This window comes from Pseudophryne corroboree, chromosome 4 (assembly GCF_028390025.1).
Source record: "Pseudophryne corroboree isolate aPseCor3 chromosome 4, aPseCor3.hap2, whole genome shotgun sequence".
NCBI classification, from domain to species: domain Eukaryota; kingdom Metazoa; phylum Chordata; class Amphibia; order Anura; family Myobatrachidae; genus Pseudophryne; species Pseudophryne corroboree.
Genome location: NC_086447.1, coordinates 255,303,786 through 255,321,302, shown reverse-complemented (window position 1 = coordinate 255,321,302; position 17,517 = coordinate 255,303,786). Strand labels below are relative to the sequence as shown.

Here is a 17,517-nt window from a genome sequence, read left to right as displayed (position 1 = left end):
AAAAAGCCTCCAGTTCCTGTAAATTCTTGGGCTGTCTTGCATGAACTGCACGTTTGAGATCACCCCAGAGTGGCTCAATGATATTGAAGTCAGGGGACTGAGTTGGCCACTCCAGAACCTTCACTTTATTCTACTGTAGCCAATGACAGGTCGACTTGGCCTTGTGTTTTGGATCATTGTCATGTTGGAACGTCCAAGTACGTCCCATGCGCAGCTTCCGGGCTGATGAGTGCAAATTTTCCTCCAGTATTTTCTGATAACATGCTGCATTCATCTTGCCATCAATTTTGACCAAGTTTCCAGTGCCTTTGTAGCTCACACATCCCAAAACATCAGCGATCCACCTCCGTGTTTCACAGTAGGAATGGTGTACCTTTCATCATAGGCCTTGTTGACTCCTCTCCAAATGTAACGTTTATGGTTGTGGCCAAAAAGTTCAGTTTTGGTCTCATCACTCCAAATGACTTTGTTCCAGAACTTTTGAGGCTTGTCTTTGTGCTGTTTGGAGTATTGTAAGCGGGATGCTTAGTGGCATTTGCGTAGTAATGGCTTTCTTCTGGCGACTCGACCATGCAGCCCATTTTTCTTCAAATGCCTCCTTATTGTGCATCTTGAAACAACCACACCACTTTTTTTCAGAGAGTCCTGTATTTCAGCTGAAGTTATTTGTGGATTTTTCTTTGCATCCCGAACAATATTCCTTGCAGTTGTGGCTGAAATTTTTGTTGGTCTACCTGACCGTGATTTGGTTTCCACAGAATCCCTCATTTTCCACTTCTTAATTAGAGTTTGAACACTGCTGATTGGCATTCTCAATTGCTTGGATATCTTTTTATATCCCTTTCCTGTTTTATACAGTTCAATTACCTTTTCCCGCAGATCCTTTGACAATTCTTTTGCTTTCCCCATGACTCAGAATCCAGACATGTCAGTGCAGCACTGGATGAAAGATGCAAGGGTCTTTCAGGAGTCCAGAAACTCACTTACCTTTTATACACACACACTGATTACAAGCAAACAGATCACAGGTGAGGATGGTTACCTTTAGTAGCCATTCAAACCCGTTTGTGTCAACTTGTGTGCATGTTATCAGGCCAAAATCTCCAGGGTATGTAAACTTTTGATCAGGGTCATTTGGGTAGTTTCTGTTGTCATTATGATTTAAAAAGAGTAAACACAGTTGTTTGACAATAAATGGCTTCACCCAACCACTAACCATGAGTGAAAGAAAAGTTTGTGAGTTATCATTCATACTCTCTGACAAATGGCCAGAAAATCACGAATTCTGCTAGGGTATGTAAACTTATGAGCACAACTGTACTTATATGGTTTTAAAGTTCAGACTATCAGCTTTAATTTGAGGGTAGTCACATCCAATTTGGAGACAGGGTTCAGGAATTACAGCTGTTTAATATGTAGCCGCCTCTTAATAAAGGCACCAAAATTGGACAATAGACCCAAGAGCTGTTTCATGGAGAGTTGTAGACTATTCTGTACCTTTGTTATTTCTTCATTAATTCAGCAGGCAAAAGGTGTAGAGTTGATGCAAGTGTTGGATTTGCATTTGGAAGCTATTGCTGTGAGCCCACAACATACAGTTAAAGGAGCTCTCAATGCAAGTGAAACAGACCATACTTAGGCGGCAAAAAAACCCAACAACAGATCCATCAGAGAGAAAGTGGGAACCTTAGAATAGGCCAAATTAACCGTTTGGTACATTCTGAGAATGGTATCCGGACTCTGGGTCGACAGTGTCTAGGTCGACACACATTAGGTTGACAACTATTGGTTGACAGTGAGTAGGTCGGCACAGGAAATAGGTCAACACCGCCATTAGCTTGACATGAACAAGGTCGACATGGAAAAAGGACGACATGAGGTTTTCACTTTTTTTTTTAGTTTTTTTGAACTTTTTCATACTTTACGATCCACGTGGACTACAATTTGGAATGATAACCTGTGCCGAGTGCAGTGGTAGCGGAGCGAGGCACCTTTCCCGAAGCATGGTGAGCAAAGCGAGCCATGCAAGGGGACACGGTGCACTAATTGGGGTTCCCGGTCTCTTGCGAAGAAAACGACACAAAAAAACATAAAAAACCCATGTCGACCTTTTTCCATGTCGACCTTGTTCATGTTGACCTAATGGCAATGTCGACCTATTTCATGGGTCGACATATTCACTGTCGACCAATAGGTGTCGACCTAATGTGAGTCAACCTAGACACTGTCGACCCTGAGTCCCATACCCTCTGAGAACGCACTGGCGGGCTTTACAAAACAAAGAAAGGCCTGGGCGCTGTCAGAAGTATGGATGATCACAGGATCTTTTCCATGGTAAAAAAAAAATAACCCTTCACAACATCCAGTCAAGTGAAGAATATTCTCCAGGAGTAAGGAATATCATTATCCAAGAGTACCAAAAATAGAAGACTATACAAGAGCAAATAAAGAAATTTTACAACAAGGTACAATGCAAAACCATTCATAAGCCTCGAGAATAGAAAGGCCAGATTAGAATATCCAGAAACAGCCAGAACAGCATTCTTTGAAAAGATGAATCTAAGATCAACCTGTACCAAACAATGGGAAGAAAAAAGTATGTAGAAGGCTTGGAATGGCTCATGATCTAAAGCACACCACAACACCTGTAAAACACGGTGCAGGCAGTGTGATGTCATTTCCTGCATGGCTTCTAGTGGCTCTGTGTTTACTGATGATGTGATGGAAAGCAGAAGCAGCCGAATGAGTACTGAAGTATATAGGGAAATACTGTCTGCTCAGATTCAGCAAAAGTCAGCCATGTTGATTGGATGGCGCTTCACAGTACAGATAGATAATGACACAAAACATACTGCGAAAGCAGCCCAGGCGTTTTTTAAGGAAAAAGAAGTGGAATATTCTGCAATGGCCGAGTCAGTCGCCTCATCTCAACCTGATAAAACATGCATTTCACTTGCTGAAGACAAAACTAAAGGCAGAAAGACCCACTAACAATCAACAACTGAAGACAGCTGCAGTAAAGGCCTGGCAAAATATAACAAAGGAGGAAATCCAGCATTTGGTGATGTCCTTGGGTTCCAGACATCAGACAGTCATTACCTACAAAGAATTCTCAACAATAAAAATTTCCATTTATTTATTGATTATATTAATTTATACAATTACATTTTAGCCCCTGAAAATAGGAGACCGTGTATAAAAATGGCTGCAATTCCTAAACGCTTCATACAATAGTTTATATACTGTATCTAATGATTGTTTTCGAGATACATTTTATGTTTCATAAACCACATTAGTACACATAATATAATATAGGCTGAATGCCTTATTGTAGAGATGAGCGGGTTCGGATTTACCCTGTTCTTAATGCCAGAATTAATGCAAGTTCGGTTTTATCCAGATTTTTCCTATTGTCTATGCAAAACACGTGACATCCGAGAGCTAATAAAATGCTGTTTTGAGATCTGGATAAATCCGAGTAAAACCGAACCCGCACATCTCTACTTTATTGTGACTTTCATGTTTTGGGGCAGCTTACACTTCCTCCCATGTCATACATTTTATTTGTTATATTGGAACTTAAGAGTTGCAGCTATCACAAGGTGCTTGTACGATTGCACCAGGTTTACAAGATGCATATCTGTATGTCACATACATTTACATTCATGTCTAACCATTTTTAGATTGCTTGTCAAATATGTATTTGTTACTAGGCTTCAACAAAGCTTTAACCACTTGCCTAGCATGGTGGCATCAGATGCGACAATGCCAGCAAAGCGACCAGTCAGATAAACAGTTTTAGCAGTGGCAGGGAAGAGAAACTTCCCTCTGGAAGGTCTCTCTCCCTCCCTGCATCCTCCCTTCAGTGTTGCCGTGCTGCCGATCATTGCTGATCGGTCAGCACGGCAGGACCCCCTACCCAGCGGCTGCAGACAATGGCAGCCCTGGGGAAGTGTAAAACAACCCCCCCCCCCCCCCCAAGACACCCCCAGTCCTCCCCTGTGTAACTGGCAGCTGTCTTGGGTGTAAAAAGTATCATGGCGATGGTCGCAATGTTACCGATATTCCGATGTTACCGATCTTCCTGACCGATCTACCATTAATTCCCCCAACTGTGTCTCATCACTTACCATATTACCATATTATGCTACACACATTTTATGCCAAATAGAACTGAACAGTGTATTTTATATGTACAACTCATTGGACTGCTCCTCCGTGGGCAGGGATAATTAAGGCATAAAGAGAAGTGGCTAATGAGTCACTGAGTGAATGACTCACTTAATGATGCTGTCATCTCATGAGAATGCCGACGGCACCAGTAACTGCTGACATGGATATGGCGTCGGACCCCATGTGTGCAGGCCTATGAACACATTTACTGTATCTACTGACATATTGCTACGTTATAAGAACAGCATAATCTCTAAACCGTGTGCCAGTGAAATGTATTATATTTACCAGAGTTTTAAATAGAACATAGAACATATTTGATCCAGAGTAAATAAAACAATCTGAAACTTACAATGCAGACAAATAAGGTCAGTCAATGTGCTGTGAAATTTGTTTAGGTCTCATATTGCTAAATACTAAGATGCTTTCAGAACTTGCTGAATGATGAGGGAAGGGGAAGTGGAATATGAGAAGTCATTAGTGCACAGACCTTTGTGTATATGTGATTGTGCCCAGCTGGCATTATCACAGCTATGACAGATCTGAATAAAAGAAGAGCTACAGGTATTTATTATACTAGTGGCAGCCAAAGAGCAGAGCATTACTGATATCCTTTGTTACCATTACTGTAGGAAAAACAGTTTTGCTAAAGTTCAACACTGATGAGCTAATCCTGTTGGTATGAATTAATCCTCGTCCTCCAGGGGACCACCAAACTCACCTGTTCCTCTCCTTCCCTCCCTCTTGCAATCTCTCTGTGTGGGCCGACTCTTCTATGTCCTCATTTCCCTGTGCAAATTTTCATCCCTGTCTGCGCGGTACACCTTCCGTGGGGGTATCTGTGAAAACTGTCACTGGGAAGGTGGGGAGGGAGAGATTACAACCTCACCGTACTGGTTTAGGCTGTTCCAGTTATTAACCCATCCCTGGACCTTACAGAGAGGCTGTAATCTCTCCCTCCCTGCCTCCCCAGTTACAGCTGTCACAGATATTTCTCCGGACAGGACACTAACCGGGCGTGAACAAGCACTACAAGATCCAGAATGGCAGAGTTTGCTGCATGGAGCTGGTCCAATCTGGCATTCCGCGGCCCGGACCATTCCCGTTTTAACCCAATTCCAATTTCACAGTTGCATCACTTCCAGAGGGCAGACAGACAAGTTTCCACAAAATTGCACAGCTATTAATTGTATCGGGATAAAATATCAATATAATGTGTGGACTGGGAAGAAGGGTTTTAATGTTATACACAGTCCATTCACATTATTATGACCACCTCCTACATCTGACATCAGTAGCACGTTACCCATGAAGTATGTCACATGTCGTGTGCAGGCTTGGTGGGTATATAAGGTGTGCGATAGGCCGTCTGCACACATATTACTCGTTGCTGTCATGGGTAAAAGGGGCGATTTTTCCAAGTTGCAAAAAGGGATAATTATCTGTTTTCTGGCCATGAGTGGCAGTATTTCTGAAACAGCTGGAGATTGTGAACTTGTCACTGACCTGGGTTGAGAGAGTTGAGAACTCGGGGGTTCTTCCGATGGTCGGGAAGAGGAACCGCAGCTGGGCCGGAGTAGGGACGGCCGGATATAGGTCTTCCTCATGCAGGACCAAAACGACAACTGGAGTTCGAGAACGATGCTGAAGAATCACCTATTGAAGGAGAGTTGAGAGTAATGCTGGAACGCACTGAATGATGGAAGACTTGCGGGCAAATGCTGAAGCACTCGGAGTGGTGAGAACTTGTGAGCGGTGCTGAAGCACACTGAGTGGTGAGAAACTTGTGAGCGATGCTGAAGCACACTGAGTGGTGAGAAACTTGTGAGCGATGCTGAAGCACACTGAATAGTGAGGAACTTGTGAGCGATGCTGAAGCACACTGAGTGCACTGGAGTTTGTACAGCGGAGAGACACACTGGATGTCAGAAGTACTGTAGACTGTAGGGGAGAAGAACACGCTGAATGCTGGTAGCACTGGAGACTGTGAGGCAGAGGAACACGCTGAATGCTGGAAGCACTGGAGACTGTGAGGCAGAGGAACACACTGAATGCTGGAAACACTGGAGACTGTGAGGCAGAGGAACACACTGAATGCTGGAAACACTGGAGACTGTGAGGCAGAGGAACACACTGAATGCTGGAAACACTGGAGACTGTGAGGCAGAGGAATACACTGAATGCTGGAAACACTGGAGACTGTGAGGCAGAGGAACGCACTGAATGCTGGAAACACTGGAGACTGTGAGGCAGAGGGACACACTGAATGCTGGAAACACTGGAGACTGTGAGGCAGAGGGACACGCTGAATGTTGGAAGCACCGAAGCACCGGAGCTCAAACAGCAGGGAGCAACACTGCACAAAGGAGCACTGAAGTTCACTTCTAAGAAGAGACGATACTCAGGCGCCGGGCTCTATCCGGCGTCCACCTTTGAATTCCCCGCCTTCTGCTGATTGGTGGAGGGGAGCCAGTGACGTCACCCGCCCACCACCTACGTGATAGCCGGGTGCAATGGTGGCGCCCACGCTCCGGGGAACCGCCGGGAGCAGCGCCAGCCAGACGCCGGGACCCGGTGACCACCGGAGGCGGAGACCGCCAGGAGGACCAGCGGACACGCAGGGGTAAGCGCGGCGGCCGCTGCCCCTGGCATGTGACAGTACCCCCTCCTCCAGGAGTGGCCCCCGGACACTTCCCGGGCTTCATTGGGTGTTTGGAATGGAAGATCCGAACTAGTCGAGGAGCAGTGACTTCGGAAGCTTTTACCCAACTTCTTTCCTCAGGACCATAGCCTTTCCACTCCACTAGGTATTGAAGATTCTTGTGGTAGAAACGAGAGTCGAGAATCGTTTTGATCTCAAATTCTGTTCCAACTTCGGTCTCCACTGAGACTGGACTAGGGGATTCTGACTGGAAACGATTTAATATGAGAGGCCGAAGGAGAGAAACATGGAAAGAATTTGGTACACGAAAGTGAGAGGACAAACCCAATTTGCAGACTACAGGGTTCAGGACTTGCAAAACTGGGTAAGGCCCGATAAACCTTGGAGCAAATTTCATAGCGGGCACTTTTAGACGGAGGTTGCGGGTGGAGAGCCATACCCTGTCGCCAACCTTGTATTGAGGAGCTGCTCGTCGTCTTTTGTCTGCAAAGAACTTGTATCGAATGGAGATTTTCCTGAGATTAGCATGAATCTTACTCCAGATTTGACTGAAGTGCCGAAGAGTGGAAGTAACAGCAGGAACATCCTCTGAAGGAAGGAGTGGTAACTCTGGAATTTGTGGATAGAATACATAATTGATAAAGAATGGAGACTCACCAGTGAAAGAGTGATACAGATGGTTATGGGCAAACTCAGCCCAGGGTAACAGCTCCACCCAGTCGTCCTGTGAAGGAGAGAGATAAATGCGGAGAAATGTCTCTAAATCCTGGTTGACTCGTTCGGTTAGACCAGAGGATCTCAAACTCGGTCCTCGGGGGCCCACACAGTGCATGTTTTGCAGGTCTCCTCACAGAATCGCAAGTGAAATAATTAGCTCCACCTGTGGACCTTTTAAAATGTGTCAGTGAGTAATTAATACACCTGTGCACCTGCTGGGTTACCTGCAAAACATGCACTGTGTGGGCTCCCGAGGACCGAGTTTGAGAACCTCTGGGTTAGACCATTGGTTGTGGATGATAAGCAGACGAGAACTTGAGTTTTATTTGTAAAGCCGAGCAGAGAGCCCTCCAAAACCTTGCAGTGAACTGTACCCCTCGATCAGAGACTACTTCCTGAGGTAACCCATGCAAGTGAAAGTGTTCTCGGATAAATAGTAGAGCCAACTTGGGAGCCGTTGGTAGACCTGTCAACGGAACAAAGTGTGCCATTTTTGAAAAGCGGTCAATAATCACCCAGATGGTATTGCAACCCTTGGAGAGGGGTAACTCGGTAATGAAGTCCATAGAAATATGGGTCCAAGGTTTCCTAGGAATGGACAGTGGACGAAGCAAACCAGCAGGAGGCAAACGAGGAGTTTTGTGCTGGGTACACTGAGGACAAGAATTAACATAATCTTGTATATCCCTCCTCATGGTGTTCCACCAATATGACCTTCGTAGAAATTCGAACATTTTCTGGGCTCCCGGGTGACCGGAGAACTTGGAGATATGGGCCCACTGCAGTATCTTTGGTCGAAATTCAACTGGTACAGACATTCTCCCAGGAGGAGGACCTAGAGAAGTAGGAGCTGCGGAAATGGAAACTGGACTGAGAGTCAAACTTTTCTCAATGGAATTCTCTTCATCCGAGGCCGTTAGGGAACGGGACAGAGCGTCAGCTTTGGCATTGAGAGTCCCAGCCCGGTACTTAATAACAAACGAGAACTGAGTGAAGAAGAGCGCCCATCTAGCTTGACGGGGGTTTAGGCATTGGGCAGTTTTGATATACAACAAGTTCTTGTGATCGGTGTAAATACAGGTTGAGTATCCCTTATCCAAAATGCTTGGGACCAGAGGAATTTTGGATATCGGATTTTTCCGTATTTTGGAATAATTGCATACCATAATGAGATATCATGGTGATGGGACCTAAATCTAAGCACAGAATGCATTTATGTTTCATATACACCTTATACACACAGCCTGCAGGTCATTTTAGACAATATTTTTTATAACTTTGTGCATTAAACAAAGTGTGTGTACATTCACACAATTCATTTATGTTTCATATACACCTTATACACACAGCCTGAAGGTCATTTAATACAATATTTTTAATAACTTTGTGTATTAAACAAAGTTTGTGTACATTGAGCCATCAAAAAACAAAGGTTACACTATCTCACTCTCACTCAAAAAAGTCCGTATTTCGGAATATTCCGTATTTCGGAATATTTGGATATGGGATACTCAACCTGTAGTAATTAGATGTTTAGCACCTTCCAATAAATATCTCCATTCTTCTAAGGCAGATTTTATTGTCAAAAGTTCCTGATCTCCAATAGTGTAGTTCCGTTCTGCAGAGTAGAACTTACGAGAATGGAAACCACATGGATGCAACTTCCCGTCAGAAGAGTACTGTGAAAGAACGGCTCCGATGCTGACTGAGGAGGCATCGACTTCCAAGAAAAATGGTTCTGTGAAATTTGGCTGTTGGAGTACCGGAGCTGACATAAAAGCTGATTTCAACCGGGCAAATGCTACTATGGCTTCGGAAGACCACAGACTTGGATCGGACCCCTTTTTAGTCAATGCAGTAATGGGTGCAACAATGGTGGAGAACCCCTTAATGAATTTTCTGTAGTAATTCGCAAAGCCCAGGAATCTTTGTACTACTTTCAGAGAGAGAGGCTGAGTCCAATCCCGAATGGCCGTGAGTTTTTCCTGATCCATGCGAAGCTCCGTACCTGAGATGACATAACCGAGAAACGGAATTGAAGGGACCTCAAAGGTACATTTGGAAATTTTGCCGTAGAGACGATTCCTTCGTAGACGGAAAAGTACCTCTTTGACCTGTACTCTGTGCTCCGCAAGATTCTTGGAAAATATCAGAATGTCATCCAAATACACCACTACACTTTGGTATAACATATCTCGGAAGATTTCGTTTACGAACCCCTGGAAAATGGCAGGAGCATTACTGAGGCCGAACGGCATTACCAGATATTCGTAATGCCCATCCCTAGTATTGAAGGCAGTCTTCCATTCATCCCCCTGTCGGATGCGTATGAGATTATAGGCTCCTCTCAAGTCGAGCTTCGTAAAAACATGAGCTCCACGAACCCTAGCAAATAGCTCCGTGATTAGTGGCAAGGGATATTTATTCTTAATGGTGATATCGTTTAAGCCACGATAATCGATACATGGTCTTAACCCCCCGTCCTTCTTCTTCTCGAAGAAGAAACCCGCTCCAGCCGGGGAGGTAGAGGGACGGATGAACCCTTTAAGAAGATTAGACTTAATATATTCCGACATAGCCTGGGTCTCAGGTAGTGATAAGGGATATGTGCGACCCCGGGGTGACATCTCCCCTGGGATAAGCTCAATGGGACAGTCCCAGGGTCTATGGGGTGGTAACTGTTCAGCAGCCTGTTCAGAGAAGACATCTGCGAACTCCCGATAGGTCTCCGGAATGAGTTCTTCATCCGACTTGGAAGATGCACGAAGCAGATAAACGGGTGTGATGCAACTAGAGTGACAAAACGAACTCCAGGACAATATTTGCGACGACTTCCAGTCGACGTGAGGGTTATGAGTTTTGAGCCAAGGCAACCCCAGGACAAGATCGTGGGGCATCTCTGGAATCACTAGGAACTCCAAACGCTCTTGGTGTAAAGCTCCAAACTGTAGTTTGATGGGCTTTGTGCGACTTGTAATAAGACCATTGGTTATTTTGGTACCGTTGATAGCAGTCAACATAATAGGTCGTTTGATAGGCTGCAGCTTTAAACCCAGCCTCTGAACACAAGAAAGAGAAACAAAATTCCCTGCAGCCCCAGAGTCCAGTAGGGCATTAAGCGGTTTGGCAACTGACTCGGAAAACAGAGACACGGAGAGTAGACAATCCACAGTCGGAGAAGATTTGATCGTGACCCCCAACTTGACTCCTCCAGAACAAGCTAGGCCTGCCCATTTCCCGGACGGGATTTACAGAACTTGATAAAGTGATCTGCAGCTCCACAGTAAAGGCAAAGTTTACCCTCACGACGGCGCTGTCGTTCCTCTGGAGACAGTCGAGATCGGTTAATTTGCATGGGTTCGTCCGGACACGGTACAGCCGCTTGCCTAGGAGGAGGAAGCCGAAACCTGGACCGATCCGACCGACTACGTTCACCACCATGCTCCTGCATGCGGAGGTCCACCTTGACGCAAAGTGAGATCAACTCTTCTAGTGGCTCCGGCAGATCCCTAGTGACCAGCTCGTCCTTCAGACGGTCAGAGAGCTCGTTCCAGAAGGCGGCCCTGAGAGCATCATTATTCCAGCGTAGTTCTGAGGCAATGGTCTGGAAATGAACAACGTACTGACCCACAGAACGGGAGCCCTGAGGAACACGAAGCAAATCAGAGGAAGCGGCGGTCGCCCTGCCGGGCTCGTCGAAGATCGGAAGGACGCGATGAAATTGGTGTAGTTGGAAACCAATAGATCCGATCGTTCCCATAACGGAGACACCCAATCCAAAGCTGAACCTTCTAGCAAGGAAATAATATAAGCCACTTTAGACCGTTCCGTGGCGAAATTGTGTGAAAGAAGTTCAAAGTGCACCTCGCACTGGTTCAGAAAACCGCAGCAATTCTTTGGATTCCCATTATAGCGGGAGGGAGTAGGAAGCTCAAGACGTGACCTGATTCCAGCCGAGGGTTGGATATTACTGGAAACGGCTACCGGAGCGGGTACAGGAACAGGAGCCGGAATAACTGAAGCCAGAGATGCTTGAATTTGATCCAGCCGGCCGGACAATTCCTGGAGATACTGCATCACTTGGCCCTGTGCCGCCTCTTGACTCTGAACTCGGGAAGCCAAATTTTGGATGGCACTTCACTCTGTGTTCCAATCCCCCGGGTCCATGGGGCCTGAGTATACTGTCACTGACCTGGGTTGAGAGAGTTGAGAACTCGGGGGTTCTTCCGATGGTCGGGAAGAGGAACCGCAGCTGGGCCGGAGTAGGGACGGCCGGATATAGGTCTTCCTCATGCAGGACCAAAACGACAACTGGAGTTCGAGAACGATGCTGAAGAATCACCTATTGAAGGGGAGTTGAGAGTAATGCTGGAACGCACTGAATGATGGAAGACTTGCGGGCAAATGCTGAAGCACTCGGAGTGGTGAGAACTTGTGAGCGGTACTGAAGCACACTGAGTGGTGAGAAACTTGTAAGTGATGCTGAAGCACACTGAGTGGTGAGAAACTTGTGAGCGATGCTGAAGCACACTGAATAGTGAGGAACTTGTGAGCAATGCTGAAGCACACTGAGTGCACTGGAGTTTGTACAGCGGAGAGACACACTGGATGTCAGAAGTACTGTAGACTGTAGGGGAGAAGGACACGCTGAATGCTGGAAGCACTGGAAACTGTGAGGCAGAGGAACACGCTGAATGCTGGTAGCACTGGAGACTGTGAGGCAGAGGAACACACTGAATGCTGGAAACACTGGAGACTGTGAGGCAGAGGAACACACTGAATGCTGGAAACACTGGAGACTGTGAGGCAGAGGAACACACTGAATGCTGGAAACACTAGAGACTGTGAGGCAGAGGGACACACTGAATGCTGGAAACACTGGAGACTGTGAGGCAGAGGGACACGCTGAATGCTGGAAGCACTGGAGCTAAAACAGCAGGGAGCAACACTGCACAAAGGAGCACTGAAGTTCACGTCTAAGAAGAGACGATACTCAGGCGCCGGGCTCTATCCGGCATCCACCTTTGAATTCCCCGCCTTCCGCTGATTGGTGGAGAGGAGCCAGTGACGTCACCCGCCCACCACCTACGTGATAGCCGGGTGCAATGGCGGCGCCCACACTCCGGGGAACCGCCGGGAGCAGCGCCAGCCAGACGCCGGGACCCGGCGACCACCGGAGGCGGAGAGCGCCAGGAGGACCTGCGGACACACAGGGGTAAGCGCGGCGGCCGCTGCCCCTGGCGTGTGACAGAACTGTTCTTGTGCTTTTGTGGTGAAGGTGCATCGTGACTGCACAAATGTCACCATTGCGAATAACCGACATGGAAACTGTGGAGCACCACGTGCTATTGATGTGAGAGGTGAACGTCGGCTATGTAGGTGCATGAGGGCCGACCGACACCAGGGGCAAATGCAGGATTTGCAGGAGGGTGTTTCCAGAGAGAGGTGGAGCAAACCACGTTGGTGGAGACTGAGGTGACACAGTATATGTTAGGTCCATTAAACTAGTGTAGTTAAACTAGTGTAGATAGATAGACCTACATGAGATGATAGATAGATAGATAGATAGATAGATAGATAGATAGATAGATAGATAGATAGATAGATAGATAGATAGATAGATAGATAGAGCAAATGAAACCAATATCTATCTATCTATCTATCTATCTATCTATCTATCTATCTATCTATCTATCTATCTATCTATCTACAGTTGAAATTGTACTGCAGGAGAAACTAGATATGTAAGTATATGTGGATTGAACTTGAAAATGCCTGGCTTTATTAATCCTCCAGGAACAGGATCAGAGAGTGTTCCGAGTAATATGGAGCTGCAGCAAGTGGAGGAACTGTGGCAGATTTGTAGATAACGGCAGCTGCCAGGACACACAGCAAGTGTGCGTACTGTAAGTGCAAAATCTGCGATTTGCGGGTCTTTAGAAGGGGGCAGAGCCAAGTGTCAGAGGGTGTGTGGCTTAAATCCCAGGCCTGGTCTGTCAGCGGTTTTTCTGGGATTTGTGTCTAAAACAACGGTTCAGCCTGTCTAGCTGCTATCCGTGCTGCTCTGGCTCTTAGCTGGTGGCCATAATAATGTGACTCGACCATGTATACTGGGACTGTTGTGAGATATTAATGTTATGTGGGGATTTGTGTGTGTGTGTGTGTGTGCTTAATGTTATATGGGGATTGGGAGATGTTAATGTAATGTGTGTTGGTGGGGTCTGGTTGGGGGAATTAGATCTATTTATTCAATTTAAATGCTACTAATTTGATGATAGGGCTACTTGGGGTGATATAGACCTATTTAATTTGAATGCTACTGACTAAATTTCAGGGCTGGTTATAGGGGACTATTAATATTAATATTAATGTTTTTTGATATCTACTATATTATACATATACTGTATGTTTTTCATTTAATGTTGGGGGTGACTGAGGGGAATGAGGCTTGTTTATTGAACATGGGTGCAATTGATTTACTGTCAGGGTTGGTATCTCTATTTACAAATGAATATTATCTGCACGAGCAAGGTAAGCTGCATCTTCTAAAATAAAAAAAAGAACAAACCAATGCCACGAATATCCTGGAATGCAGTATTCAGCCATGTATATACTGTAAAATTACTAAATGTCATTTGAAACAATTAATTATACACTAATCAGATATAACTAATTGACCCAAGTATTGAACTGACAATGACAAACACATGTATATAGTGGTCTCTGAGCGACCTTCACAATAAACAGTGATAGTAAATCTATATCTAGATAGATAGATAGATAGATATAGATATATTTTTGTGCTATACCCATGTACTACACTGTTATTTTATTGTAACACTGCCGGTCAGACTACAGTGTATCATACATGTATTGTGACACTGTAGTTGGTACCCCAACTGTAGGTGGTCCAAACCCAGGGGTGCTTTGCTGTACATAAAGGGGTGCTGTGCTGTCCATCAAGGGGTTGTTGTGTCCATCCATCCAGGGGCTCTGTCCCAGTTTAAAATTAAAATAATAAAACTTTATAAGTACTGTGACACTGCCAGTCAGACCGCAGTGTAGTATTCTTTCTCATACTCGTATTGTGTGACACTGTAGATGTGTAAAATTATTATTCCTAACTCTTATCGTATTGTGACACTGTAGGTGGTACATTTTTTGTGCAAATTGTGGTATGTGCTGTACCTCACTTCATTCATGTTTGTTGATAGATATGGAGGATGAACAACTGAGAGAGCAGGAAGCACACAATGCTGTAGCTGCTGCCACCAGTAGTGACAATACAAGTCTGTCAACATCATCTACTAAGGCCAATGCCCAATGGCATAGAGAGCGTAAGTCAGGGCATGTAAAATCAATGAAGCAATATAATTTTACAGTGGTAAAGAAAAAACCTAAAAAAATAAAGTTAGCTACAGAGAAACATTAAATTAGCAATATGCCATTCACTACACGAAGTGGCAAGAAAAGGCTAAGGCCTTGGCCTTTATTTTTGACTGGTGGTTCTGCCTTTTATGATGATGTAAGCTCTTCTCCCTGTAGAAGTGTCAAAAAAATTTAACTCGTTAAAGCACAGGAACCAACTGTGTGCTCAAAAACATCACCAATCCCTGAAGAGAGTCTAAGTGTGTCCACAGGTGCCATGTGTGAGCCTGACATTTCCAATACTGTACTAAAGAGGAGGCTTCTTCCACCATTTGTGAGCCCTCTGCAAATGTGTGTACATGCTGACATAGAAATTGAGGATGCTTCTGTGGAAGTGCACCAGAGAAAATAGTATATTTGTGTAGCTGGGGCTAATAAGGATGTTGTTGATGAGGATGTTGTTTGTGTAAATCAGAACCAGTGGAAACAGTTAGCCCATAATATGAAAAAGTCCATTGTCATGACTGGGCAAAAGACAAAAAAAATCCACCTCTTATGTGTGGAATTATTCTTCCCAAATCCATTTGTCAACAACAAAAGAAAAGGGGATGACTCCGCACCAGTAAAATAATAATAACAATTTCCTAGTAACCAAAATGGGACAATCAGAGTACGACTTATATCACTATTGTGGTGTCCATTTGGTGGTGCACCCAGAGTCAGAGAGAAATATATGTAACTAGTACACAGAGAAAAGGAAGACTCTTTTGTGGGCGCACTCTTAACCGTATGACGGCCACAGAGGTTGAATAATGATACGGACTGCTAGATCCTCCACACACCACATGTGATATAGGCCGATATTTCTTATTAACTTGTTACATCTTCCAAGTATAAGCTAGACTTTATATTTAGGTGTGTGTGAGGGGACTATTATACTGTCTTGTCTATAGTGATCAACCTTAGCTTAACTATTAATTTTTAGGCTCTGAGGGAATATGTATCAATTGTGTGTGTTAAAAGACTATCATACTGCTCTGTCTATAGTGATCAACCCAGCCTAATTTTTAGGCTCGGAGGTAATATTTGCCAATATGTGCAGTAGTGGTATATAACATGCACACAAACTACTAAACAATCAGCCATGGTTGCTCAGCACTTGTTATATTCAGAATAAGTATTAAGATTATCTCACTCAACCACAGATGTTTCTTTTCCTTAATGGATACCGAGTCAGGCTATCTATATTAAAAACCAGTAATCTGTGAATTAATTTTGTAAACTTCACTACACTTATTCGGTGAACTCTCATCTGTGATTCAGGGCTAATCCCCTGCCTAACACCATACTGTATTTTTTCGTTTTCCTAATATTTCTTAAGGACACCTGCACTACGCATCCATTTTCTGATCTACTTTTCTGGTGCTCTCTCATTAGTGGTTTGTATCAGTTCAGAGTCTCTACTACCATACCATACCACATACGCCCGATCTCGTCTGATCTTGGAAGCCAAGCGGTTTGGGCTTGGTTAGTACCTGGAAGGGTGACCTCCAAGGAATACCGAGTGTTGTAGGGGTCCAGAGAACCACTAGGACATCGACAAACCTCCAACACTAACAGCAGAAGCACCTCTATCTTCCTTCCATATAGCATGTGTCATTATTTCTATATGATGGGATACCTAATTTATTTGTTTCAATAAAATATCATTATTCAATGTACAGTGCCACCTAAACCCAGGTGGGGCTCTTTGTAATGCCTGGCCATTTGTGGCCTAATTAATACAGTTTATCTGTACTGGTCAGGGTGGTAGGTTGCAGCCCAAATATATGGCTGCATACTCCCAACCCATATTATATGGAGATTGACCAGAACACACAGAACTTTTTAGCATCACCAATTTTTTACTATATAAGTGTGGGTGAACCCCTATATTTGGAGGTTTCATTGTTGAATTTGCATATTGCATGAGAATTCGCTTACCTTATATTTTTCTACACATTTATTATTTCTTCTAGCTGTTTTCTGTGAGCCAATTAACCATTTTAGTGGCATATTATTAAAAGTTATATTTTAGATTTCATATACAATACACGGTATTTACCGACTGTTAAGAGTGCGCCCACAAAAAAGTCTTCTTTTTCTCTGTGTACTATTTACAAATCCATTTGTCACAAGTTTTTGGTAAATTCAGAAACTTTGCCTAAAAAGTAACAACAACCAGTCCAGCGTCACCTAGCTCCCTTCTCTCTGTTAGACCCAATCGCCTGCAATCTCCACCACCAACATCTTTATCATTAATCTCCTCAATCATGATCAGAAGTATTCCTGCATCCAATTTCATAAACATGACTGACTCCTCTCCTATCCAGGCTTCCTCAGAAGAATCCTTGAATGCTACGCCTTCTGCTGCTGCTGTGAGTGGATCTTCGTGTCAGAAGGGGACAAGGAAGACTACTTGTAGTAGTTTAACAGAGCAATTGACTGTTAAATAATCCTTTGCAAGGGGGAGTAAGTATGACAGCAGTTACCCAATTGCACAGTGGATTACTGAGCCATAACAGCTATCCGCCATTAATGCAGTTGGTGTTAGACAG

General features: G+C 44.5%; 1 protein-coding gene and 1 pseudogene across 3 annotated transcripts in view; both read left to right on the top strand.

Annotated features, from left to right (window-relative positions):
* MINDY4B (MINDY family member 4B) overlaps positions 1 to 17,517 on the top strand; it is a 162,797-nt gene that overhangs the window by 18,337 nt on the left and 126,943 nt on the right. Inside the window, exon 3 of one of the 3 annotated variants that reach the window (XM_063916050.1) lies at positions 17,293 to 17,431. The exons of the other annotated variants lie outside the window; for them this stretch is intronic. The gene's annotated coding sequence lies outside the window, so the exon portion shown is untranslated. The remainder of the gene's footprint in view (positions 1 to 17,292; positions 17,432 to 17,517) is intronic. 3 annotated transcript variants of the gene reach the window in all.
* Positions 16,379 to 16,496, top strand: LOC134912224 (5S ribosomal RNA; annotated as a pseudogene).